This window comes from Pinus tabuliformis, chromosome 6 (assembly GCF_031772625.1).
Source record: "Pinus tabuliformis cultivar Carrire ecotype Pingquan chromosome 6, CPIR1, whole genome shotgun sequence".
In the NCBI taxonomy this organism is placed as follows: Eukaryota; Viridiplantae; Streptophyta; class Pinopsida; order Pinales; family Pinaceae; genus Pinus; species Pinus tabuliformis.
Genome location: NC_142292.1, coordinates 177856530 through 177884288, shown reverse-complemented (window position 1 = coordinate 177884288; position 27759 = coordinate 177856530).

Below are 27759 nucleotides of genomic sequence, written 5' to 3'. Positions count from 1 at the left end.
TATAGGTTAGGATCCGCCTCGCTCTTGGAGAATCCAAGCCCTGTGAAATAGCTGTCTATCCGTGTGTACCAAGCACGTGGTGCTTGCTTCAACCCATACAACGCTCTCTTGAGCCTGCACACATGTGACTCGCTGCTGAAGACCTCAAAGCCTTCAGGCTGCTCAATGTACACCTCCTCCTCAATGACTCCATTGTGGAACGCAGTCTTCACATCCATCTGATGAATGTGCCATCCCATCTGTGCTGAGAGAGCAAGAATCGTCCATATGGAAGAATACCTTGCGACAGGTGCAAAGGTCTCCTCATAATCGATCCCCTCTATCTGTGAAAAGCCTCAGGCAACAAATCTTGCCTTGTACTTCTCCACACTCCCGTCAGCTGCCTGCTTGACCTTGTAGATCCATCTCGAACCCACCACTGATTTCCCTTCCGGTCTAGGAACAATCTCCCATGCACTGTTTCTGACAATAGAATCATACTCTTCCACCATGGTGTCTACCCATGCGGGATCCTCCACAGCTTCCTCGAAAGAGGATGGCTCAGTCACAACAAACTTGCTCATCAGAGCCATATATCCAGTGTACCGATCAGGTGACTGTCTCTGCCTGCGTTGGGCTGTAGGTGGTCCTACAACTTTCTCTGCATGTTGAGCTAGTCGCTCAGCTTCTGTCAAGCGCTTTCGCCCTCTGATGGTTGGTGCTGCATGAGTGGTCTATTTCACTCCATGAACCTCGTCCTGTGGCTGATCCACGTCCTAAAGCTCATCCTTAGGAACTAATATCTCCTCATCTACATGCAAGTCTAGCTCCCTCTCAAGCGAACACTTCATGGCTTTCTCCTCCTGAAATTTTATATCCCGTCGCACAATAGTTTTACCACTGTCTGGCAAATACACATGATAGTTGTGGGGTGTATCAGTGTACCCCACGAATATCCCAACCTCTGCGGTCAGATCCAACTTCTTCCTATCATCCTTCGTCACATGCATGTAAACGTTAGCACCAAAAATCCTCAAATGAGAAAGATCAGGCTTCTTACCAGAATAAGTCTCCTCAGGTGTACTGATGCCAAGTATCCTATGAGGACAACGGTTCTGCACATAAACTGTTGTATTACATGCTTCTGCCCAGAAGTGAAGGGGTGGGCCCTAATCATGCAACATTGCCTGTGCAGCACCCACAATCGTTATGTTCTTCCGCTCAGCTACCCCGTTCTGCTGTGGGTTATGGGGAGCTATGAGCTCTCTACGAATCCCTTCTGCCTTGCAAAAATCCTTGAACTCGTCCGAGATGTATTCACCACCATTATTGCTCCTAAGAGCCTTCACCTTCTTCCCCGACTCCTTCTCGACCAGTGCTTTGAATTCACAGAACTTTCAATATGTCTTGCTCTTCTTCTGCATGAAGAAGATCCAACACTTACGAGAGAAATCATCAACAAAAATCACATAATACCTGTGTTTTGCTGTCGAAGCAACTGAGAAAGGTCCACACACATCTGTGTGAATTCTCTCAAGGATCGTCGTGGCGCGACTATCCTTCTCGTGAAAGGTGGCTTTCACAAACTTCCCCAAAGTACACCCGTTGCACTGATCTGACTGCGCAAGTGTGCCTTTAGGAAGCCCTGTAGTGATCTGCTGCAGTATCTTCAAGGCTCCATGGTGAAGGTGACCCAATCTCCTGTGCCACAACTCGCCATCATCCTGGCTCACCAATCCTTCTGCCTTGCCCGCCATTGCTGCGCATCCATCTACATGCAACTGATAAAGGTTCCTCACTTGAACCCCTATCTTCCGGGTCTCACCAGTTGTCTTGTTGCGCAGGAAAGCCTTTCCCTCGTTGAAAACAACATCATACCCCTTGTCTTCTAACATCGCCACTGAGATGAGATTCTTCGTCAATCTTGGAACATGCATGATTTCCTTCAATACGAAGGGTTTACCAGACTCCCTCTCAAAGGAAATGGTACCGATACCGGTCGCACTGTATCTACCATCATCACCCATCTTGATGTGCACTCCAAGATCTTTGTCCTCCAGATCAGAGAACAAATCTCTATCTCCCGTCATGTGAAAAGACGCACCACTGTCCAAGAACCACACCGATCCCATCACACTTGAAACCAAGAATGCGATCAATAAAAAATCAAGCTCAAACTGTGAGGCTAGAGCCTCTCCTACTGAAGATCTAGCACCTTGCTTGTTCTTCTTCTTCTGCGGACAATTAGTGGCATAGTGTCCATGCTGGTGACAATGAAAACACTTCACCTTGGACATATCCTACTTCTTACCTTTCACACCAAACTGAGAAGCTTTCTTGCTCTTCCCTTCCTTTGCTTTGGCAGCCAAAGCACAATTCTCTTCATCAAATACCTTTGATGAAGATCCATTCTCACCTTTATTGTTTCTGAGTTTATCCTTGAGCGCCAGGTCGCTCTTGCTTTGGAATAACATTTGCAATCTGTTGAAAGACATTTCAACAACACTGCTGCAAATTCGATTTCCACCAGCTCCAACTCAACCGCCTCGAATCTAAGATTCGTGAGAACACAATATTTCTCGTACAGAGATTGACTATAAGGGCATTCACCGGATATCTCACCTTCCAAAGGAAGGATGAATCCAGAGGCTACCTGGCCCGATTACAGACTCTGCCTGAAGAAATAGAATGTAAACACTTCCTGAATAGTAGATCTAATGATCAACAGCTCCGATACCATGTAGAAATGTTTTCTACAATTATCTAGCTCGCTCTGATACCATGTAGAAATTTCGAATAATTTAACACATATTCAACAGAGATTATCCTGATCATGTACTATTGCAGAATACATACACAATACATAAGCTTCTCTACGTTGATCATCAATATAGCAACATCAATAACAATAAAACATCAAGAGCATTCACACATTAACACAGTATGTAACCCGAGGAAAGCATCTCGCTAAAAACCCCACACTATCAGTATATTAATGATTGAGACCATGTAACATTACAAAGTACAATGCTTATCACAAGCAATCCAGTATCAGCTCCACCTGTTACACACAATACAGCTAAGATCTGATCTCCAAATCTATTCCACTGCTTGCCTGCCTCCACTGCTCAATACCTGCTCAAGAATGAATGAGAATGGTCTACCAAACTCGTATTTCACCTCCAAGGAATCACTCACAATGTGTAAGACATGAGCAGAAGATACAAACTGGGAAAATACATGAGTAAACTCATTGGCATACTCAATCCTTTGATTGTGCAAGATCTGATGCACAACTATAGTCACAACTGATAGCAATCTGATTCTCTAACACTTGTCCCTGCTGAACTGAACATGCACTGACATGCAACTGAGTTAACTGATGTATTCTATAGTTGTATTATGAGTTAATAATTAGTTTAACAACTCATCATTAGTCTATCTGTAGTTAGACTAACTACAACTAGTTTAACCAAGTCAAACTGAACACAACTCCATCAACTCCACTATCAACTCCACCAAACTCAACTGATTGAGTTCTAACTGAAGTCATGCATGCAACAACTCAACTGACTCATAAGAAAAGCGTACTTCCTTCTGACAGCTACATGGGCCACATCTGTAGCTCAAACTGAAGTGCTCCAAGAGAATAAGATCAAGTTTATAGTCCAAATATTATTATGAGACAATAATATTTGACTTTTCTATTTTTGACAGCAAGTCTAAAAATAGACTTTGATCACCCACACTTTGGTCACCCACACTTTGGTCACCCACATTGTGATCACCCACACTGTGATCATCCACACTGTGATCAAAAATAGAACTTGCGCCATAATTTGTCTGCGGGCCCACTTAGTGAAGGCGACTCTTTTCACTAAGCTCCATCATCTTGTTGCAATCTCAACACCTTGTAGCATGGTTGCAACCAGTTGAGTTGGCATTGATATGATTGTATTGGCATTGATGTCAAGCTTATGATGTCAACCAATGATGGCATTAGAGGATGATGCAGATCTACATGTGATGGAGATGATGGCTCAAGTGTCATTCATTTTTTTGAGATAACACACTAGTTGAGTTGGTATTCTAGATATTCATCATGGAAACTTTTAGGCGCAAATTTTCGCCCTTGGGCTAAATTAATGGGTTTTATATTTTTATTGGGCGAATATTTTGTATCATAGTACATTGTTACAAATCGCCTCAAATTTATTTTATAAAGAAAATTATGTATGGAGGTTAGCCCATGCTATTTTAAGGGAGAGGGTAAAAATGGTAAATTTAGCCCTTGAAATTAGGAGTTACAATCTTCCATTCACCCTCATTTTCAAGAAAATGTATTTATGATAGTTATAAATAAAAATATAAATACAATGGAGGTATGGTAAATAAATAAAACCTCTTTTTATATTTAGTCCATAACCCTCTTTTTATTTAAGAAGGCTCAAAAACAAGGTTTCATTTAAGTGAATCCTATGGGCCAAATTCCATAAAAACATTTTTTTATATTTACTCCATATGTCACCTTATATTTATGAACACGCGAGCTTGTAAATAAATAAAAATATAAATAAAGTGGAGGTATGGTAAATAAATAAAACCTCTTTTTTTATACTTCAAAGGTATGGTAAATAAATAAAAAATAAATTATATTTACTCCATAAGCCACCTTATATTTAAGGACAATCAAAAAATGTGTTATATTTAGGTCAAGCCTATGGGCCAAATACCATGGGCCAAATTATTATTAATACCATGCAAAAAAGCATTATTAACCCTAATATTTGTATTAATAAGAATAAATATGGCACATGGTATTGGCCCATGGTATTCACATGGAATGTAGCGTATTTAAAGGGGGGAATTAAACTAGCATAGATCCATCTTTACTCTGGATCAAATATCGTGATATGCAAACTAACATAGAGTGAAAAAATATTTGATCCCTCTCGGGGCTTAGTAGATCAAGAGTAAAAATGGATCTTGTAATTTAATGTCACTTAAACATTTTAACTTGGTTAAAATAAAAATAAAATAAAAAAAATCAATTATTAATTTTATTAATTTTTATAAATTATTAATAGTAGTTTTTAAACTCCAGGTTTATGATAACCCATGGTATTGACCCATGGTAATACCATCGTATTCATGTGAGCATAGACTATTTAAAGGGAAAATTCTATCAGCTTAGATCCATCTTAACTTCGGGTCTACCAAGTGCCGAGAGGGATAAATAGATTTCATCCCTCTAAGAGTGGTAGATGTGGAGTTAAGATGGATATAGGTTGGATTTTATGATAATGAACATATTAAATATACTTAGGAAATTATATTGTAAAAAAAATCTTAAGGTGAATGATTAAAGCTACATTTAGTCACTACCGATATGTCCATTAATATTGGTTTTTCTGATTTAACAAAAAAAAAAATTAAAACAATGAAATCTTAACTCTTTCCGTATCACCCTCGCAGAAGAGAGATAGTCGCTGCCAAGATTCCCCACCATTTTTCAAACATTCTCAATATGATATCTTCATGAAAAATTTATGGTACTGATCTTGGATTAGTTGTTTGAAACATATGCTGGTTTGTACAACCTTTCATCTTCTCTGTTATTCTTAGTTTTTCGTAATGATCTATAGGGGTTGGGTCACTGCACCATATTTTCCTAAAAAGTGGAGATTGTGCACCAAAAAGGAAATTAATCCACATGTTACAACGTTGTTAAAAATGGTATGAAGGTAGTGAATTATGCTAATAAGAAATTTAGGAAGGTAGTGAATTATGCTAATAAGAAATTTAGATTGGGAGAGACATAATTAAATTTTATTATTTAATTGAAGATTTCCAATTAAAATAATAATAAATCTACATTTATATATTTATATATTGATTGGAAGGCTTCTGATTATGGTCACTTCTTTCCATTAAACCCTCTTCAGGCCTTTTGGGATACCTACTACATCATTATATTATATAGTTGGTGCTTGCTACTTGTTGGCATGTTGGGGTAAACAAACTTGATGTGGTTTTTTTTTTTTATCTCACAGTTGGAGTCTATGGAATAAGAAAGAAATTTGATAGCTTGGAAAAAGTGGTGGCTTGACAAAAGTGGTAGAGAAAACATTAATCTCTCCTACCATGACAAACATGGCCACTAAAACTTGCAACATTGTTTGTAGGAAGTGAAAATTATGTTTCTTTTTTTCAAACATGTATGTTAATATATTACAGTTTAATGAATATGTTTTATTATTATCATATATGGTTTCATACTTTAACAAAACATTCACCAAGATTTCATAATGTTTTATTATTCAATGAAATATTTTCTAAGATCTTACAAGATTTTATAATTCAGTAAAAGATTCACCATGACTTCACAAGATAATATAATCTGGTGAGAGATTCAACAAATATATATATATATATATATATATATATATATATATATATATATATATATATATATATATATATATATATATATATATATATATATATATATATATATATACATATTATATTAGTGATAAAATCGCCTCCCATTTTTTCTATGTATCATGGGGATTCGCCCATTTATTATACACATAAATTTAGGGTGGTTCTTAAAATTTTCCCTGGTATTCATCTATGCTCATGGAGATGACTTATTGTAGTGGTGTATTGGCTTGATGATGATGTTGCAAAGATGCTTAAGTAGTGTACACATGTGTTCTAACTTGTGAAGGTGTTTTTTGGCCTAAAGGTCAATTTGGAAGTGACACTTAGGAGACCTGTTTGATCCATTTGTTGAGGTGTTTCTAAGCTTGGAAGTGGTTTGCAGGCATATGCAGATGTTGGAGAAGGTGATCCAATAGCTGGAAGAGGTTCTGAACTAAAGTTCCATTATTTTTCCTTATTGTCTTTCCCATTCGCTCCCATGTAGGGTTGTGCATGCAACTGAGAGGCTCCAGTCACAGGGACATAGGATTGTGCATGCGTCCAGCCGAATTCAGCTAGCGTTTTACATGCAAGTGAGTTTTTTCACCAATATTCTTTCGCATTCCTTGTCTAAATTGGATGAAAATTGCATGAAAATTTTGAAAGGCTTTTATATTAAGTTGTGAAGCTTGGGAATGGTTTAGAAAGGTCCTCTAATAATGTGAACACATTTAGTGCACATGTAGTGATGTTAGAGGATTAATTTAGTCTGTTTTTTTCACCTTTGATCCCATCCCAAAGGTGAATTTCGTCCTCCATGTTTTACATACATGAATCTGGAGTTTAGTATTGGTTGGTTGTGTGTGATAGTGAATGAGTGAAGGATGCATAGGGAAGGAATGCTACAGAATCAGTTGAGAGTGTAAAACCTTTAGTGTATGAGTGAAAATTGATGCATAATAAGAAGACCTGAAGCATACTTCAAAATAAATCATATTTGAATTTTCTCTAGTAGAGTTTCGTTTGGAGGATTGGAGTAGATATTATGTTGCTTGATGACCATAGTATTATAGTTTTGATGCACAAATGTGAGCCACTATTTTTCTTGTGTTGATAACATGTTTGTGGTGGTATTTTTGTTGGGTTTATTGATGGTTTCTTGTTGCTGAGACTTCGATAACAGAGCTGAATTCTTGTTGAGCATAGCATCTTGGATCGAGTTTGAAAATTATGAACTGAGGTCCACATAGAGTTGAGGAGCAGTGACTTCATGAGAGAGGAGAAGTGATATCTAAGCTTCAACAAAAGGAATATTTTTTCCATCATATTAGAGTTGGATAGTCGAATCGGAGTTGGATGAGGATCATTGATTGTGGTGGCCTTTAGTGGATGGTAGTCTATAGATCCATGTGAGAATAGAGTCTTCCGAGTTTATCAGTAGAATCAAGTCTCCTAGTTGATTGGGGTTGGCATATTGTATATCATGTTGAGTCTCTAGGCCGATCAGATTTAGCTAAATGTGTAATAGATAAATTGATTGACATAATAGAGATTCAGAGTAGAGCAACATGAACAAGGGTGGATTTTCTCCCGAAATGGTTTCCACTAGAAATCTTGTGTCTCATATGTGATGATGATATTTTTGGTCGTGCTTTGATGGTTTTCATTTATTATATGTTTCTTATGTGTTTACATGTTTATTGTTTGCTATTATGTTTTTAACATATTGTGAGTTTCTGCAATAATAAGTGTGTGATTCAGTTGAGAAGTAATAAAAGAAAAAAATTGATGATAAGTCACACCACTGATTCACCACCCTGTTGTGGGGAAAAGTATCCGATTCGGATGACCCTATCCCTACTCTAAAGGTGACAGTCTTTAGAAACAACTGAAAGTAAAGCTTTGATATTTTCCTTTATGAAAGTACAGAGAGAAGGAAGAAAAGATTAACCAACCTGGTGTCTTTCGCTTAGTCTATCCTTATCCTCTCTCTTTGTCTCTTGTTCCCAGCTCCTTGCTCTCTTTGCCGGTCCAGCTACACACAGATCCTGCACAAAACAAGAGAGGAAACTACAAGATACATGTACTCATAACTGATGCATGGATTAGAGTGAATCAAATATACAAGTAAATACAATACATCAATGCAATACAAGTATATAGGAGAACACGCAAAACTTTATTGATAGAAGTAACAGGGTTCTGAGAAGGTTACAACCATTGATGGCTCCAATCCAGCAGCACCTCCCCAGCAGCAAGAACTCTCCTCTTCACCTCTAGTAAAACAATCACCCAATAGCTCTAACTGTAAACCAATAGCACCTCCTTGCTTTACACAAAATTCCAGCCTCCCTAGACCTCATGAGAGAGCTCTATATATAGGAGATTTGGAGAAAGGATGAGTCAGCTTGAGGCTGGCATAAAGCTGACTAGTGTCCTCTCCCACTTTAGTTAAACTTCAGTTCTTGAGTCCACTTGGAGATCCTTGCTTACACATGGAGATCAAATACCTCTTACTCATCACAGGGCGAATCCCTTGAACCAAGTGTCAGTTTGGAAGCTTCCTGGGCAGTTGACACCTTGCAGAATGACTGTGCCACTTGGCCAATCTCGCCCAGCGCAGGTAGCCTTCATTGGTTTTGACTTTCAGCGCAGGTACAAGGAGGAGCAGTTGACATTCAGCGCAGTTGCTCAGTGGAGCAGCTGACATGATCCAAAAATAGCCTGTTTTGAGTGTTTTTCAGGTGGAGAACTGATGGGAAGTGCTGTGGTTTGCTGACCTTGTTCTTCTAGGGGTAAGAACAACATGTTTAGGGACTGAGGATCCCTATAGTTATTGACATTTCATGCTCCATTCTGCGAGGCACAAAAATGTCTATAACAGTTGCCCCCTAAAGTATGAGGCTGTTTATCGGGTGAAATGCTTTATCCAGAGGATCCGAAGTTCATTCAAGTGCTGAGAGGTGCCCTGTAATACAATACAATACAATACATCATTTTTCATTCTGTTTTCATGATCTAGCTGAGGCGGGCATTCCCATGCTCAGCTTTATAAATACATTTTGGTACATAGAATAGACGATCGTCTGACGGTAGACTGGTAATTCTCTGCTGAAATTATCATCCTTTGAGTAGGATGATCATCTGCTGCAATGATGTACATGACAAATGCTTTTATATTTCCTGAATATGTATCGCAGCCCAGATGGATGAAACTAGATCCGGGGTCTTCAAACTCGTTCGATCTTCACTCTAAGTACAAGTCGATCCATGTGAGAATTTCGTTGAAGTCGAACATGGAAAGACATCGCTTGATTACCGGTCAATGATGAAAACCGTTAACAAGCGCGAGAGGAATCACCGATAATGATAATGACCCTCAAGGTACTGCAGTACAATTCACGTGGCGTGAATAAAGGACTTGGCGTCGAACGCCACGCAAAATCTTCTGGTCGAAGGTCATTGATGTATACCTGTCGCCGGAAGTGAGAAACTTGCCATTGAGGCATGCAAGCTTCAAAGTACTGATGGGGTTGTTCCTAGATCAACTTCTTGGATAATGAGCTGAAGTCGACAAGAAGCGATCCGTCAAAGGAGGGCCTTAATGAATCCCACATCAATGACACGGAACGGAGCTAATGATTTTAGTGGAGGTGAAAAGAAACTGTGACATATGATTCAGGGTGGTGATCATGAATGGATGAAGGATAATGTATGGCAGTGGATGGGACACGGTTGACACTTTCAGAATGACCCCTCTTGAACATATAACGACACTGATGCGATGGATCGGTAGCATTACCCCAAATGTGGATGGTTTGGCGAGGACCATGGCGATGAGACCGGTGAATGAAACAACCCAACCCGATGTGGTACGGAGGAAAAGTGTCATGTTCAAGAGTGACTTGCTACCATTAAACTTTGATGTTCTCCCAATTTTTCCCCAGTCATTTCTAACCAGTACCTCTTTATTTTTGTCAAGCTTGAGGAGGATAACATATGCTTGTTCTATAACCTGCCCTTCGGGCAAGCCCATCGCTATGATTTAACGAGCTTAGCGATAGGGAAACTCGTTCTCGTCTAAAGACAAGTTTGTCGCTATTTAATCATTTTAACGAGTCTAACGACAAAGAAAACTCGGTCCTTTTCATTTTTAGAGAGTCTGAAAAGGTACAGAAAGTTAACTCCATAATTCCTTTTTCGTCAGCTAATCCCTTAAGTCCGAAAAAGTATAAAACAATACAGAAGGGATGGCTGTTCGGTACTTTTAACGAGCCGAACAAGACAAGCGCTCGATCCTTTTGTGCAATAATCCCTCAGGTCCAAAAAGATTAAAATTTAGAGGAGGGATAGCGTTCCGGTCATTTAACGAGCTGGAAGGCCAAAACTCGGCAAACTTTTCATATTTTACGAGTCAGTGAAAAGAGCTCAAAGAAGACTCGTCTTTTGAGGAACGAGTGATAAACAGGGATAGCAGCAGATTCCAGGTACAAATTGGAATTTTCCAATCACGGCAGTGTCACAAGGATGGCTAGGTGAAATCACTCTTCGCAGCTGTTTCTCAAAAGAGGTAAACACACAAATGGAAGTGAATGATCGGCCAAATGAACAGTGGAGGTGATGGATGAAAACACGATCAAGGTTCTTATGGCTGATGAATTTACAATCTCAAAAGGTTATTTACCGGGATAGGTTCATTTTTTCCATGAGCTTGAACTCTGGGGGAAACTTTTGCTCACACTTTTCTATTTTTTAACGAGCATAAATTCAGTCATAAAACTGCTCGAATTTTGCGTTTATTTTTTAAAGAGCATGAACTATATGCTAAAACTGCTCGATATACCAGTCATAATAAGAACACCTCCTATGAGATAACTATTTTTTAAGGAGCTTTATCTCACAAAGCTATGCTCCAATTTTGGCAAATTTTACTTTTGCCCCACAGGCTTTCTTCATGCAAGGTCGGAAACGGCTAATCCTACGAGTTTAAAGGGTTAGACCTACAGGTTTAAAGGGAGGACCTAAAAATTTTAAAAATAAATAGTCGTCCCTTGCTTGCATTCCAAAAGTTTGCATGCCCCCAGGTATAGGATAGAATCTCGAGGCTGCCCCTCCTCTCCCCTACCTCTGCTTTTCTTTGGGTGTTCACAGTTATTTGTCATCTTGCTAATCTAATGTTAACGATACTTGCCTTCTCGTTATTTTAAGGGGTCTTACGCAGTACTCAGGCTTCCCGTCGGCCCACTTTTATCAAACAGCTATTTGTGACAATAGAAGAACACTACTCAAAGACAAAACATTGGTATTATTGAGGGAGGCTTGCCTCTTTCTTATTATCCGAAGAGGGTTCTATTCGCTGCCGCAAATCAATCTCTTTCTTCGGCGGTGTCTATCATTGGGTTGTCCAAAGATGGTTACCCTCTGTCACAACAATATAGTCCTCTTCTTTGTAGGCTGCCCCTGCCTATCCTTCAAAACATATGTTTTAATGGGCGAGGCTTGAATTCAAAGATGTTTACTACTTGTCGCAATAAGGGAATTCGTACTTGGGCATTGCCCACTTTTTTAGACAAAGGTGAATGACTCTTTTGTCAAACACATAACTTTAACAAAAGATTATTATTCCAGAACAACCCCACTTCCTTCCACGGACGGGGTACGGACTAGTCATATTCTTCTGCGGAAATTCTTCCTTACACCCGGGGTTTCTTCTGCCCGAAGCAGACCAGGGTGCATGCCCCCTGGGTCCTAGTCTTTCTTTCCGAATCACTCGCACTCATCGGGAAGGAGGACTGGGGGTGGAGGCGAATCTTGAGTGAACAGACCATTTAGGAATGGTATTTGACTATTTGCGATGTGAGATCCCGGAAACGAAAGTTGGTCTACGAGCTTGACCACCCTTCCTTCGTGTGGAAAACACATTACTCTAAAGAGTGAGGAGACTATCGCTCCCATGCAATAAATATAGTCGCGTCCAAGGAGTAGGTTATAATCCAAGGGTCCTTGGACGACCATCACGTTCATATTAACGGTCTTCCCTTTCAATGTAACAGGTACATTGGGGAGGATTCCTAATGGTCGACTGGTTCCTTTATCAAAACCTGAGAGATTTCTCAACTCAGGTAAAAGCGCTGGGGAACCCAGTGCTTTCCAAGCAACAGAGGAAAGGATACTCACAGATGCCCCTTCATCAATGATAGTACCAGCCATAATCATTCTATAGATCTGGACAATGATTCTGAATGGTATACTGGCTGGTAACCGGGGTCTGCCTAGTTGATTCCAATCAAAGGATACAACCAGGTTGCTTGGTGGTGGGACCGAATATACGGCCGGATATGACTCTGATGATGTTCCTTCCTGCGATAAAGGAATGGGCGCATTGCCCTGACGCTCATCGGAGTCGGTGCTGATGAAAAGAACCTGGATGGTGTCATCCTTATTCTCTTCAGTGAGGGTGTCGCATGAAGATGACTCTTCGGCGACGGTGTCATTTGAAGACGGGTCTTCAATGACGGAGTCATTGGACGATAGAACCTCTGAAGGAAGAACCGGGCCAACTGCCGTTTCGACCTTTAGACTTTCGTCTGGTCTGGATTCAGTAGGTTCATTCTCAATGACCGACACTTCAGCTGACCACTTGAGCAGGCCAGCTGGATTTTCAACTATCGAGGGATTAGGCACGAGTTTTTGGTATCCAGGAGGAAGTCGTAACAGTGATACCGGACGATCTTCCAAAACTCTCTTTGCCTCATCTAAGAATGGACATTTGTGGATGGCATGATTGCCTTCACACAATAGACAGGGTGATCTTGGTCCCCTTCTTCGTCCTTCACTCTCATTAGTTGACGGATTGCAATCAACATGACAACCAGAGGTTGATGCTACCGGATTGTGCAACCTTGGGGACCAGTCCCTTAGTATCCGGGGAATACAAGGACAATCACGATGGAAGTGGATCCCTTTGCAAATGACACATGGCGATTTAGGCCCGGTCGGTGCAGTGTGTGGGTTTTTGTCAGCTTTCTTCTGCTTGCCCCCAGTCGCCTTCGCCAGAGGCTCCTTCTGCTTCTTTTCTCTCTTCTTCTTTTCCTTCTTCTCCTTGGGAGGCTGACTTTTGCCAGCTCTACCTTGCGAAGATGAAGGATCAGAGGAAGTATCATAAGAAGTGGAAGGCTGGTGGGTAGTTCTAGATTGTTCTGACTGTTGATTCGACTGCTCAGGATTAGTGGCGATCTGGACTACATTAGTTGAAAAGAGCCATATAGGTAGGCCAATTGTCAATCCTGGAAGTGACAATGTAGCCATATGAGGCGCACCAACATCTACCCAAGAGGAGAAGGGGTTCGGACTTCCGCCAAGGTTACTTCCTTGGTTGGTGGGCTCCATACTTTTCAACTGAAAGATCAACGTGGGAATAACAGGTGATTATGTTCCGCTTAAAATAAATTTTATTAATGACGCTTTTAGACACAAACTTGCTTTTTCATGTTTTAAGAGTCGAGAAAAAGCTAAAGATGACTCTAGTCGCCTTCGATGTATTAACGAGCCCGAAGTGACAAATGCTCGGTTGGACTTTTTCAGTTATAGAGTTTGAAAAAGGCCAAAAGAAACTGCTCTGGAGATCTAGGCAGAGGGTGTGCCAAACCTTTCGCGAAACCACAGAATACGTTTTACGGTACGGGTGGTCGATCTTCGTGAATGCTGTGTTCACTGCATCGCGATCAGTAGGGCGGCCGACACGGTTTCCTAAGGATAAAGGATAAAAGCCTATAGGGGTCTCCCAATATACGCGACGGTACGCGGGAGCACAAGTCCGTGTTAGTGCCACCGACTCTCAGGAGGAATCACCCACCTTCGTAGAGATCGACAGTCACTATGTTTAACGACGCCGAAACACGTCTCTACCTAGACCTCTAGATGTTTGCGTTATGTTACAAAGCGTTGTTATGTAAATTGAGTTTATTTTAATGTTGATCTTGCTTAACAGTTTGCCTTTCAGGGTCGCCACGAGATGTATATATACAACTTCCTATATGCAATCTAAGATGAGAAGCAAATCTTTTCAATCTTTCAACTTTGAAAACCTTAATCTACTGAGGGAAAAGAAAGACACAACTTTTTCCACAGATCATAGAACACACACTAAAATGCACATTTTCCTAAATCATCAAACACACAGTCAAATGCAAAATGCACAATGCATGTATTTCTTTTCGTTATCCTTAATGTTGATGTAAGACAGAAAGGAAACTGTTGTATAATTTTGAATCTAATTTCAAGTAGAAATAAACAAGCTTGTCCAAAATCAAAAAGACACCTTATGATCAACTTGTTTAAACACAGGAAATGTATAGGTCCAAACCATAAAATGAAAAACAAACAAACTCAAACAGCCATGAACAGTAATAAAACTAGCTCTTAAGATCACAAAGACACTTTTACAGTTCAGGATCTAAGAGGTCACAGCTATACTGGTTCGCTTTTCACAATGGGAAACTGTAACTGAAACAAGAAATACTGAAAGAACATTCACAGTTTCATCACACAACTGAGGCGGAATAATGTCAAGGAGAAGTGGTTTACAGCAAGTACAATGACCAGCAAGCAATCAGCAAAAATCAGTGAAAACAGGGCCAAGACACAATGGGAAAACTGAGCAAGACAATGGCTAACTGGACCAGCGCAGGTTCTGGTCTGTCAGTTTGACTCTCAGCGCAGTTCCCGAAGGGAGTACCTGCGCTGTAATGCAGACTGCCTGTGGACAGCCTGCTCTGGGACACGAGAGTTACGTCTACAAAGTTTTCCGGGTCATAAAAAGCTAAAAAATGCACTGTTTTTGCTGAAATAAAAAGCTATAGGTCAAGTACAGGCTAAGGGATGATCAAGAGGATGAAAAGCTATCACAAAGAGTAAAGAGTCTTTTGTAGATCAGCTCTTCAAATCTTGAATTTGCTCAGCAAATGAGCAAGAGTAGCAGTCCCTCTACTTCGCTTTTGATATAGTCAAAAGCTTTTCGATTTGGTACTCTTTTCTTCAAGAAATGAATAGCAAAATACTACAAACACCAACAAGATACTAGGCTCCCCAGCGGAGTCGCCAGTTTGTTGTGGGGAAAAGTATCCGATTCGGATGACCCTATCCCTACTCTAAAGGTGACAGTCTTTAGCAACAACTGAAAGTAAAGCTTTGATATTTTCCTTTATGAAAGTACAGAGAGAAGGAAGAAAAGATTAACCAACCTGGTGTCTTTCGCTTAGTCTATCCTTATCCTCTCTCTTTGTCTCTTGTTCCCAGCTCCTTGCTCTCTTTGCCGGTCCAGCTACACACAGATCCTGCACAAAACAAGAGAGGAAACTACAAGATACATGTACTCATAACTGATGCATGGATTAGAGTGAATCAAATATACAAGTAAATACAATACATCAATGCAATACAAGTATATAGGAGAACACGCAAAACTTTATTGATAGAAGTAACAGGGTTCTGAGAAGGTTACAACCATTGATGGCTCCAATCCAGCAGCACCTCCCCAGCAGCAAGAACTCTCCTCTTCACCTCTAGTAAAACAATCACCCAATATCTCTAACTGTAAACCAACAGCACCTCCTTGCTTTACACAAAATTCCAGCCTCCCTAGACCTCATGAGAGAGCTCTATATATAGGAGATTTGGAGAAAGGATGAGTCAGCTTGAGGCTGGCATAAAGCTGACTAGTGTCCTCTCCCACTTTAGTTATACTTCAGTTCTTGAGTCCACTTGGAGATCCTTGCTTACACATGGAGATCAAATACCTCTTACTCATCACAGGGCGAATCCCTTGAACCAAGTGTCAGTTTGGAAGCTTCCTGGGCAGTTGACACCTTGCAGAATGACTGTGCCACTTGGCCAATCTCGCCCAACGCAGGTAGCCTTCATTGGTTTTGACTTTCAGCGCAGGTACAAGGAGGAGCAGTTGACATTCAGCGCAGTTGCTCAGTGGAGCAGCTGACATGATCCAAAAATAGCCTGTTTTGAGTGTTTTTCAGGTGGAGAACTGATGGGAAGTGCTGTGGTTTGCTAACCTTGTTCTTCTAGGGGTAAGAACAACATGTTTAGGGACTGAGGATCGCTGTAATTATTGACATTTCATGCTCCATGCTGCGAGGCACAAAAATGTCTATAACACACCCTCCCTCGCTCTCAGTAGTGCTCAAATGTTCTAGCAATTGGCATTAGAGTGGGGCTCTCAGTTGTGGCTTGATCGTTTGATAGTAGATCTAGGTTTGTTGGCATAAATTTTTGAATGAGTTCTCGAGAAATTCATGTTCTTGTTGCTACAAATTTCAAGGTATGCCAAGAAAGTGTGAAATATAAGCTATTTTACTATGGATTCATCTTGTGGAGATTGGTTTGTCAAGGATTTGATGGAGATTCATCTTCATCTAAAGTATTGAAGAAAATGCTCAAGCAAGGCAAATTACTTTCAAAAATCTCTTTAATGCGCACTTGGAGAAACTTAGAGATTTGAAATCTACCAAAGAGGTTTGGGATAGATTGCATATGTTATTTGGAGAAAATTACAACAGTAGCGATGAAGAGGTTGAGAAGACATAAAAAATATTAATAAGAAGAAGAGATCCATGAAGAAGGAAGCTCAAGTTAAACCGGTTGTACAAGAAGAGAACAAATATGAAGGTATAGGCCGCAATGATTTACTTTTGAGTTATATTTCTCATAGCGGTAATGACAATGATTAAAATTTAGTTAGTGAAAAATATGATGATCAAAATTATATGGTCCTTAAGGAAAAATATGAATCTGGCATGGTTGTTATTGAAGAATTTTCTAGTGAAATTGGTAGACTGACATATGTATGCAAGGAGCATGAGAAGAAATTGCAGGTTTGTAATGAAAAAAAAAGAAAAAGGTCTCAAGGAAGAGATCACTACCTTGAGGACACAACTCGAAGAATAGAAAAGAATATAAGAGGTCAATTGCAACAAACAAAAGGATAGGAAGGATTATGTTGAAGAGCTTGAAGGTGCGATTGAAGAATTGAGAAAAGAGATTGAAGAAAAGAACCAGTAGTTCGTGAAAGTGAAGAGCACCATAACGATGAACATATCTCACATAAATATTCAAAAGGCAGACACAAGTTCACATGCGGGAAATAATAATAAAGAAGAGCGAAAGAAGGTTGCAACAAAGAATGTGACCAACATTAACAATAAGAAAGGAAGGAGAAAATAGATCCACCAATAGTAGCAAAGAAGAACCAAGTAAACCATTCACTCCTAGGATTGATGATGGCAAATTTTAGAGGAGAAATAAAAGATCCTTCGCCCCCTTGATGAACAAGATTGAGTGCTTCAATAGTCACAATTTTGGTCATGTGGCAACTGCTTGTAGTAGGATAATACATACATCCATGCATCAGTATGACCATCTAAGAAAAAGACCTACATTCAGGTATACAAGTTCTTTCAATGGTCATTGTTTTAGTTGTAACATGTTTGGCCATAAATCCATTGAGTGCAGATCTAGAATGAGGAGATGGAAGTATAGTATCAAAATCAAGAGATCATATCCTTTGGCTACATATATTGTTCATATAAAGTGTTATGTGTGTCATAACTTTCGGCACATGTCCAAGGATTGTAAGATGCCTAGATCCTTGAGGCTTTGGGTTCAAAAGCAACAGAGAGAAAAAATGCACAACTAAGGAAACAACCAAGGAAGTCATGGAAGAAGAAGGAGAAACAACTTGGAAGATGTGGTATTTCACTTTGTTTCTGTGATGAGGATGACATGTGGTATATTAATAGCAGATTCTCACACCATATGTTAGGAGATAGGAGGAAATTTTAGTTTCTCAATAGAACTAAGAGTGACCGTGTTGAGTTTGAAGGAAATGAAACAACAAGAGTGTTGGGAAGTGGTAAATCCAATATTGGTGAAATGAGGACAAATGTAGATGAATTTTGGCTCGTTGAAGGTCTAAGGAATGATATTTTTAGCGTGAGCCAAATGGTTGATGGGGGAAAGGAAGTGATATTAAACTCCAGAGGTTGCATCATCTCAAAAGAAGGATAAGAACGAGCGATTGCCAAGGGAATCAAGACACTAGATAATGTGTATGTGTTGAAGTGAAGAGTGAAGAGTAAGAAGAGACCAAGGGAGTACTCTTCCTCATCATATTATGAGTAGTGTTGTTGGGAAAATTATCTACTCAGAACGCCCCTATCCCACTAAGGTGTGACAGTGCCTTAGCAACAGACAAGGAAAACTGCTTTCGTATTCTTCTTTATGAAATGTAAACGAAGAGGAATAGGATGAACCAACCTGTGTCTTTCGCTAGTCCTTTGATCCAATCTCTTCTTCTCTTTGACATCTTCCAGCTACCTACTCCCTTACTTGCCCAGCTTCACCAAGTTCCTGCAAGATCACAGAAGAGGAAAACTACACAAAGACATAGATTTACATTCATAAATAGCTTAGGATCAGATTTAATCTAAACATGCAAATATAACAAAACATCATTGATACACAAGCATGTAGGAGAAACTCAAATAGTTTTATTGATATAACAAGAAGATCCAGGAGGAGATACAACCAAGTGAGTCCCGATCCAGCATCAACCTCCCAGCAAAGGAATCCATTCTTCACCTCCAACAAAGCATAAATCACCCAATGCACTGATCTTAATCTCAAAACCAACATCAATTCTCTGCAATGTACAAAATTCCAGCCTCCGGATCTCTGGGATGAGGGATCCATATATAGATGTAAGCAGAGAGGATGAGACAACTTATGATTTGACTTGTGGCTTCTCTCTGTCAGTTCTTGCTTCCACTTGGAGGCTGAGAGCCTCTTACTCATCCATGGTCGAACTCAGTGAGGCAAGTGTCATTGAGGAAGATTCTGGAAGCTTCCATTGTCTGTCCACTTCGCGGAATGACACTGCCATTTGGCATTTCCCGCTCAGCGCACCCTGGTAGTGCATTTAGGTGCGTTGCAACGCACCTAGCTAGTGTACTTGGGTGCTATGCAACGCAGGTAGCTAGTGAAGCAGCTGAAATGATCCTGATTTGACTGATTCTGAGTAGTTTCTGGTGGAGAACTTCTGGGAGAAGCTGTAATTGGTTGACCTTGTTCCTTTAGGGGCAGGAACAACACTTTTAGGGACTTAGGATCCATTGGTTTATGGACATTTCATGCTTAGAGTTGTAAGGCACAAAAATGTCTATAACAGTTGCCCCGTAAAGTATGAGGCCGTTTATCGGGTGAAATGCTTTATTAGGAGGATCCGAAGTTCTTTGAATGCTGGGAGGAGACCTGTAATAAGATACAATACAATACATTATTTTCATACTGTTTTCATGATCTAGCTGAGGCGGGCATTCCCATGCTCAGCTTTATAAATTCATTTTTATGTACACAGGACAGACAATCGTCTGATGGTAGACTGATGATTTTGATGAAGTCATCATCCTTTTGGTAGGATGATTATCTGTGCTGCAATGCTGTACATGTCAATGTTTTTATTTTTCCTGAATATATATCGCAGCCCGGATGGATGAAACTAGATTCGGGGTCTTCAATCTCGTCCGATATTCACTCGAAGTACAAGTCGATCCATGTGAGAAATGTTTTGAAGTCGAACATGGAAAGACATTGCTTGATTATAAGTCCATGATGTAAACTTAACAAGCGCGAGAGGAATCACCTTTAAGGATGATGACCCTCAAGGTACTGCAGTACAATTCATGTGGTGTGAATAAAGGACTTGGCGTCGAACACCATGCAAAATCTTTCGGTCGAAGGTCATTGATGTATACCTGTCGCCAGAAGTGAGAAACTTGCCATTGAGGCATGCAAGCTTCAAAGTACTGAATGGGGTGTTCCTAGATCAACTTCTTGGATAATGAGCTGATGTCGACAAGAAGCGATCCGTCAAAGGAGGGCCTTGATGAATCCCACATCAATGACACGGAACGGAGCAAATGATTTTGATGGAGGTGAAAACGATTTGATGATATATGGTTCAGGGTGGCGGTCATGAAAGAATGAAGTATAATGTATGGTAGTGGATGGGATACGGGTGACTTCTCTGGATGACTTCTCTTTAACATGTCGGCGACACTTATGTGATGGATCGGTAGCATTTACCCCAAATGTGGATGGTATGGCGTGACCATGGTGATGTGACCGGTGAATGAAACAACCCAACCCGACTCAGGTACGGAGTGGAAGTTTCATGTTCAAGAGCGACTTGCTACCAATAAAGATTCTTTGAGTTTTTCCCAATTTTTCCCCAGTCATTGCTGACCAGTACCTATTTATTCTTGTCAAGCTTGACGGGGATAACATATGCTTGTTCTATAATTTGCCCTTCGGGCAAACCCATCGCTATGTTTTAACGAGCCTAGCGATAGTGAAACTCGTTGTCCTCTAAAGACAAGTTTGTCGCTATTAATGTTTTTAACGAGTTTAACGACAAAGATAACTAAGTCCTTTTCATTTTTAGAGAGTCTGAAAAGGTACGTAAAGTTAACTCCGGAATTCCTTTTTTGTCATCTAATCCCTTAAGTCTGAAAAAGTATAAAACAATATAGAAGGGATGAATTTTCGATAGTTTTAACGAGCCTAACAAAACAAGCGCTCGATCTTTTTGTGCAATAATCCCTCAGGTCCAAAAAGATTAAAATCTAGAGGAGGGATAGCACTTCCGGTCGCTTTAACGAGCTGGAAGGCCAAAACTCGGCAATCTTTTCATATTTTACGAGTCAGATGGAAAGATCTTAAAGAAGACTCGTCTTTTGAGGAACGAGTGATCAAAAAGGGTAGCAGCTAATTCCAGGTAAGGGTTGGAATTTTCCAATCACGGCAGTGTCACAAGGATGGCTATTGAAATCACTCTTCGGAGCTGTTCCTCAAAATGGGTAAACAATCAAATGGAGGTGAATGATTGGCCAATGGAAAAGTGGAGGTGACGGTGCAAACACGACCAAGGCTTTAATGGCTGATAATGCTACATTCACGGTGGTTATTTACCGGAGGATAGTTCATTTTTTAACGAGCTTAAATGCGGATTGAAACACTTGCTCGGTCTTATGTTTATTTTTTAACGAGCATGAACTATGTACTAAAACTGCTCGATAATCCAGTCATATGATAAGAATGTCTCATATAAAACGACAACATTTAGATTTTTGCCCCACATCCTTTCTTTATGCAAGTTAGGAAACGACTAATCCTACGAGTTTAAAGGGTTAGCCTACGGGTTTAAAGGGAGGACCTAAAAATTTAAAAAATAAATAGCCGCCCCTTACTTGCACTCCAAAAGGTTTGCATGCCCCCAGGTATAAAATACGATTTCAAGGTTACCCCTCAATTTGCAGACAAAACATTTGTTCTATCAGGAAAGGCCTACCTCTTTCAGGTTACCAAAGATTGTCTCATTTGCGTTACAAATGAAACACTTCCTCGGCGATGTCTACCAAGATAAAAAAAGGTGAGTGACAACGAGCACCACACACATAACTTTGACAAGAGAATCTTATTCTAGAATAACCCCTCTTCCACTGACGGACGTGGTACAGACTAGTCATATTCTCCCGCGGAAACCTACCCTATACCCGAAGTTTTCCTGCCGAAGCAGACCAGGACGCATGCCCCCTAGGTTCCAGTCATATCCCTCTGAATTACTCGCGCTCATCGAGAGGACGGACCGTAGGTTGAGACATTTCTTGCGTGAAGAGACCATTTAGGGATGGTATATGACTATTTGCGATGCGTGATCCGGGAAATGAAAGCTGGTCCACGAGCTTGACCACTCTTCCTTCGTGCGGAAAACACATTACTCTAAAGAGTGAGGAGACGATGGCTCCCATGCAATAAATATAGTCTCGTCCAAGGAGTAGGTTATAATCCAAGGGTCGTTGAATGACCATTACGTTCATTTGAACTGTCTTCCCTTTCAATGTTATGGGCACATTGGGGAGGATCCCTAAAGGTCGACTGGTTCCTTTATCAAAGCCTGTCAGATTTCTCATCTCAGGCAAAAGCGGTGGCGAACCAAGTGCTTTCCAAGCAATAGAGGAAAGGATACTCACAGAAGCCCCCTCATCTATGATGGTACCCGCCATGACCATTCTATATATTTGGACGATAATTCGGAATGGTATGCTTGCTGGTAAACGGGGTCTGCCTAGTTGATTCCAGTCGAAGGAGACAACTAGGTTGCTTGGAGGTGGGACCGAGTAGATGGCCGGGTATGGATCTGACGAACTTCCTTCCTGCGGTAAAGGAATGGGTAGGTTGCCCCCGTGTTCGTCGGAGTCTGTGTTGATGAAGAGAATTTGGACGGTGTCATCCTTGTTCTCTCCAGTGACTGTGTCATTCGAAGATAAAACCTCTGAAGGCAAGACCGGGTCGACTTCCGCCTCGACCTTTTGACTTTCGTCGAGCATGGATTCAGCTGGTTCATCTTCAATGACAGGCGCTTCAGCTGACCACTTGAGCGGGCCAGCTGGATTCTCAACTAACGAAGGACGCGGCAAGAGTTCTTTATATCCAGGAGGAAGTCGTAACGGTGAAACTGCACGATCATCCAAAACTCTTTTAGCTTCGTCTAAGAAGGGACAATGGTGGATGGCGTGATTGCCTTCGCACAGTTTACAGGGAGATCTAGCTCTCCCTTTTTGTCCTGGGGCTTCACTTTCGCTAGTTGACGGTGTGCTTTCAACATGGCCATCAGAGGTTGACGACACTGGATTGTGCAAACGGGGAGACCAGTCCCTTAGTATCGGAGGGATGAAAGGACAATCTCTGTGAAAGTGGTTTCCCTTGCAAATGACACATGGCGATTTAGGCCTGGTCGGTGCAGTGTGTGGATTTTCGTTAGACGACACTCGTTTGCCCCCATTCGCTTCTGGCTCCTTCTTCTTTTTATCTTTCTTCTTCTTTTCCTTCTTCTCCTTAGGAACTTGAATTTTGGTTTTGCCAGCCCCATCAAGCGAAGAGGGAGGAGGAGAGGAAGAATTAGAGGAAGTAGAAGGTTGGTGGGTAACTCTGGACTGGTCTAACTGCTGATTCGATTGTTCAGGAATAGTGGTGTTCTGAACGACATTGGTTGAGAAGAGCCAGACCGGCAAGCCAATTGTCAGTCCTGGAAGCGACAATGTGGCCATATGGGGTGCACCAACATCTCCCCAAGAGGAGAAGGGACTAGGATTTCTACTAAGGGGAATTCCTTGATTGGTAGACTCCATTTTCTCAACCTAAGATCAACGTAGGAAAAGGGTATAAATATTCCGTTTAAAATAAATTTTACGACGCTTGGACACAACTTGTTTTTTCAATTTTAAAGAGTCGAGAAAAAACAAAAGATGACTCTAGTCTCCTTCGATTTTTAATGAGCTTGAAGTGACAAGTGCTCAGATGGACCTTTTCCGTTAAGGAGTCTGAAAAGGAACGAAAGGGACTGCTCCGGAGATCTAGGTAGAGGGTGTGCCAAACCAATCACAAAACTGCAGAATACGTTTTACAGTACGGCAGTCAATCTTCCCGAATGGTGTGTTCAGTGCATTGCAATCAGTAGGGCGGCCGACACGGCTTCCTATGGATAAAAGGTTTTAAGCCTATAGGGGTCTCCCAATATATACTCGACGATACGTGGGAGCATAATCCGTACTGGCACTTATCGTCTCACAGTGGAGGAATCACCCAACCATCAGTGAGGACAACAGTTACCAGGCTTTACGACGCCGGAACACGTCTCTAGCCTAGACCTCTATGTTGTGCGTTAAGTTCCAAAGCGTTGTTAGATTCATTCAATTTATTTTAAGTTGATCTTTCTTAGAAGTTTGCCTTTTGGGATCACCACGAGATGTAGATGTAATTCCTAAATGAAATCTAAAGATGATAAGCAAGCTTTTTATCTCTTTTCAACAATGAAAATCCTAGCTACAAGGGGAAAAGAAAGACACAATCTTTTCTCAAAGAGCAAAGAGCACACTGTAAATGCACTTTTCCTAAATCACGCCAAATAGACTATCATTATGCAAATGCACATATGCATGCATTTGTTTTCACTTTCTTAATATTGATGCCTAAAAATAAATTTGATGTACAAATCTGAATTTGCTTTCAAGTGAAAAACATAAACAAGCTTCTTTTCGAAATCAAAACGGTAGAGAAGATTACGACACTTTATGATTTTGAAATAAACACTCGTTTCGACACTAGAAAGTGACAAATTCAAACCAAAGGTAAAAAGAAAAAGTATAATCAACTGTCAACAACAAAGAAACTTTCTCCTAAGATCAAAATCGACATTTACGACAGATCTAAATCCAAGGACGACAGTATGACTATTTTACTCTTTCAATGGAAAACTGTAAATGATGTAACAAACACACAAAGAACATCTACAACCTTTTTGTACAAAGGAGGTGGAATTAACGCAAAGAAAAGGGGTTTTTAGACAGGTACACACACTGATAACATGCTACAAAAATCAGAGATAAAACTGGACAAAATGAAGCAAAGAACCTCGGCTGCACAGGGCAAAGGCTGATCAGCACACATGTTGCACAGAGAAACTGAATTGCAGCGCAGGTAGCCCTCTCGGGACCTACGTTGAAATGCAGAACCTCTTCATAGAGCCTACACTAGGGCAGAAACGAGACTTCTATCCGGGTTCTGGGTCATAGTTTGCAGTTTAATCTATGGATTTTGGCCGAGTAAAAGCAATCAGTAAGGTACAATCAGAGGGATGATTTAAAGGAGGACTAAGAGCTATCACAAAGGGCAATTAGAGCATTTGTGGATCAGCTGTTCAAATCATAAACAAATCCAGTGAGTGGATTGAAGTAGCAGGTGTCTACTTTGCATTTGATAATGGCAAATGCAGTTCGATTGCTACTTCTGTGTTTACGAAACAAACAACAAGAGAAACACAAACAAACTAACTAGACATGCTCCCCAGCGGAGTCACCATTTTGTTGTTGGGAAAAGTATCTACTCAGAACGCCCCTATCCCACTAAGGTGTGACAGTGCCTTAGCAACAAACAAGGAAAACTACTTTCGTATTCTTCTTTATGAAATGTAAACGAAGAGGAATAGGATGAACCAACCTGTGTCTTTCGCTAGTCCTTTGATCCAATATATTCTTCTCTTTGACAGCTTCCAGCTACCTGCTCCCTTACTTGCCCAGCTTCACCAAGTTCCTGCAAGATCACAGAAGAGGAAAACTAGACAAAGACATAGATTTACATTCATAAATAGCTTAGGATCAGATTTAAGCTAAACATGCAAATATAACAAAACATCATTGATACACAAGCATGTAGGAGAAACTCAAATAGTTTTATTGATATAACAAGAAGATCCAGGAGGAGATACAACCAAGTGAGTCCCGATCCAGCATCAACCTCGCAGCAAAGGAATCCCTTCTTCACCTCCAACAAAGCATAAATCACCCAATGCACTGATCTTAATCTCAAAACCAATAGAAATTCTCTGCAATGTACAAAATTCCAACCTCCGGATCTCTGGGATGAGGGATCCATATATAGATGTAAGCAGAGAGGATGAGTCAGCTTATGATTTGACTTGTGGTTTCTCTCTGTCAGTTCTTGCTTCCACTTGGAGGCTGAGAGCCTCTTACTCATCCATGGTCGAACTCAGTGAGGCAAGTGTCATTGAGGAAGATTCTGGAAGCTTCCATTGTCTGTCCACTTCACGGAATGACACTGCCATTTGGAATTTCCCGCTCAGCGCACCCTGGTAGTGCATTTAGGTGCGTTGCAACGCACCTAGCTAGTGTACTTGGGTGCTATGCAACGCAGGTAGCCAGTGGAGCAGCTGAAATGATCCTGATTTGACTGATTCTGAGTAGTTTCTAGTGGAGAACTTCTGGGAGAAGCTGTAGTTGGTTAACCTTGTTCCTTTAGGGGCAGGAACAACACTTTTAGGGACTTAGGATCCCTTGGTTTATGGACATTTCATGCTTAGAGCTGTAAGGCACAAAAATGTCTATAACAAGTAGTGAAGAGCATCCCCTCTTGTAATCCATGATTATTTCTTGGATACTCAAAGAGGACTACAAAGTTCATGAGAGGTGCATAACCTCAGGGGGGGCATATGGTAGCAGTGTGGCAGTTTGATGAGTACAAGTTGGCGAAACAACATATAATGATTTGTTTTTTCCTCATGGACATTCAGGTCCATAGGATCATCTTGTCTATTGGAGGTATATTAAGCTTTGGGGGAATTATGCATGGTATTAGGTTTGCATGAGTTATTTGATGTTTCTCTTCATCATTTTCACTTAGTTACTTGTAGTTGTTTTACATGTGTTTTTTTTTTAAGTAATATTAATCTATTAATATGATACAAAAAAGGTAATTACAAAGAGGCCTGCCCTCCAAAGTACTGAGCAACAACCATCACAAAATAATTTGGTCTAGTTGTGACTACCCCAACAGAGGGGAAACCAGTCCAGGAAATAAAAAAGACCCACATATGGGTTAACAGTTTTGACCAAAAAACAAAATGACATCTCAGACATTGCATAGACCTAATCATAAAACATAAATTTAATCGTAAACTCCCAGTCAGCATGAGAATCATCCACTTGGCAAAAAAAGCGACACCTTGCTGCCAAGTGTCAGGGCTAGAGGTTGTCCGGGGTCAGTTCTTTTTTAATCCTGCACGCATATTTGTACCAATCATCCTCTTCAACTGACGTGTCCTCGCCCTGAGTTGGGTGGACAGTTTCAGTGTTCCCTATGCCCGCATGCAGGCTAGATGTGTCGCCTCATCAGCTCGCAGAAGCTTGATTGTCACCAAGATTGCTCCCCACAACTTGTTGATTGCCCCCCGGTGCTTTGCCATGCAAGGTGGCTCTATCAACATCAGGTTGTTGTTCGCCAGGGCTGCAGACACCTATGTTGCTTGGAGTTGCCCTGTTCAGCTCTGTGCTGTGTGCATGCAGAGCTGCCGATGGGTACATTTCTTTAGTGAATGTAATAGTAACAATAGCGGTGATGATGGGCCCATTCAGAGAGCTGCAAAAAAGGAATTGAGTGGTATGGGATGTTGGATGTGGGGGAAGGGGGAAGTTTGTTGAACTGCAGAATCCCTCCATTCAGAACCTTGAAATCAAGCTCTTCCCCTTTCGCTTTGGGTGTATGGATATTAGCCATGGAAAGAGCCGAATGGATTGGGATTGTCTGCTGAAGAAGCAAGGGAAACAGAGTCAGGGTTGGGAGTTGCAGGAGGTCGAATGCTTCCACCACGTGTGCCTCCCCTCCTGCTTCGCATTCGATGACGAACCATGGTTGGATTGAAGGCAAGGTTAG